This window comes from Nannospalax galili, unplaced genomic scaffold (assembly GCF_000622305.1).
Source record: "Nannospalax galili isolate Female #2095 unplaced genomic scaffold, S.galili_v1.0 scaffold337, whole genome shotgun sequence".
NCBI classification, from domain to species: Eukaryota; Metazoa; Chordata; class Mammalia; order Rodentia; family Spalacidae; genus Nannospalax; species Nannospalax galili.
This window is the reverse complement of record NW_008340932.1, coordinates 2,559,022-2,560,847: the sequence shown is the minus strand read 5'-3', so window position 1 is coordinate 2,560,847 and position 1,826 is coordinate 2,559,022.

The window sequence follows — 1,826 nt, the reverse complement described above, 5'->3', positions numbered from 1 at the left end:
TATTAGCATAACAGGTTTAGCATCCTATCACAGTACAGCAAGTAGGATACCTTATTAGCATCATCCTATTAGCATAACAGACAACGTTCTATCACAGAATAGAGGGTAGGATGCCACATTAGCATACTGGGTTTCAGATTACAGAGCCTGGATTCCTGGAAACCATGTATCCCTGACAGTTACAATATCACCCTATACTCAAGCCTGTCTCCCACACACTGAATCCAATTAGTCCTGCCCATCTTCACATAGGTGTGGGATCTTTCACTGGGGCAATGGTAACCTACTAGTAGTGATGTTTCCTCTCCAAGCAGCCATCCACAACAATAGCTCCTCAGCTGGAGATGGGGGCCTCAGGAACCCCTCTCCCTTCTATACTGGAATTCTTAATAGACTAGATCTTCTACAAGTCTTATGGAGGCAACCACTGCTGCTGTGAGTTTGTGTGTACAACAGCCATCTCATGTGCAGAGAACAGTGTTTCATAGCGCTCCTCCCAACCCTCCAACTCTTTCCTCCCCCTCTTCCACAATGTTCCCCTAGCCTGGTGGGCAGTGACAGGCTTTGGTCTTTGACACTATTATACATGTATATAATGCATTCTGGTTACTGTCCCTCACCCTCTTTTGTTTCCGCCCCACCATTTCTAACCACTTCCTTTCTTTCCATATTCATGACTTTTATTTTGTGTCCCACAGAATTTAACTTGTTTTTTTTTTTTTTTTTTTTTTTCTGTGTGACCATGGGTTTGGAACCATCCATTAGAGCCAGGTGGGTGAACCAGTGGGTGCAAGAATAGATACTGTGCCTCCCTGTTCCCAGAATCTGTTAGTTGCCAATAATTCAACAATAAGTGATAGGTCCACATAGCTGACTTCTGAGTCAGCCTGACATGTGCAGGCTCAGTGCCAGTAAGTGCAGATGCTCTGTTCATGATTTTCATATCATGTCATACATTAAGATTGCATTTCATGGGGCTGGACAGATTGCTCAGCAGTTAAGAGCACTGACTGCCTTTGCAGAGGACCCAGGTTTGATTCCCAGCACCCACATGGCAGATAGCAACCATCTGTAACTCCAGTTCTAGGGAATTTGAAACCCTCTTCTGACCTCCACAGGCATTGCATGACACAGGTGTACTTACAGGGTGCACTTACATACATGCAGGAAATGCTCTTATACACATAAAGTAAAAATAAAATATTTTTTGAAAGACGGTGAGATGAGTGTCTTGTTTAGGGACTGAACCCTCAACTATCTTTACTTTCAATGTTTCTTCCGCCATGGATCTCTGCATTCACCTCAATTCTCTGCAAAGAAGTTTGGCTTATTAAGACTAAGAGTAGCCTTGATCATCCATGGGTTAAACATAGAATCCTAGAAGACAGTTTGACACTATGTTAATTTAGCTAAGCAGTGGTAGTAGGCTCCCCTTAGGACCAAAGACTTCCTCAGTCATAGTCATACAGTACCAGGCATGGATTTCTTTTCATGGAGAGGGCCTCAAATCCAATCATGGAGCAGTTGGTAACCCCCATAGCAGTCATGCCACTATTGCAACAATGGGCCTATTTTGCCTGAAAGATTTGTACTGTTCATAGAGTTCACAGCTGAGTAAGATTGTTGATGCTTTACTCCCCCAGCAGCTCACACAGCACCAGCTTGTACTATGAAAGCTAGCCATCAGGGAAGAAGCGTCCAGCTCAGTCCAAGCTTGATTTCTCTAAACTTTGCATCCAACATGTGTGATAGCTTCAGCAATAGGGTCTTATCAACTAGTCCGGTTGAAACCCCAGAGGAATTGCAAGAGTATGTACTGTCTGGGG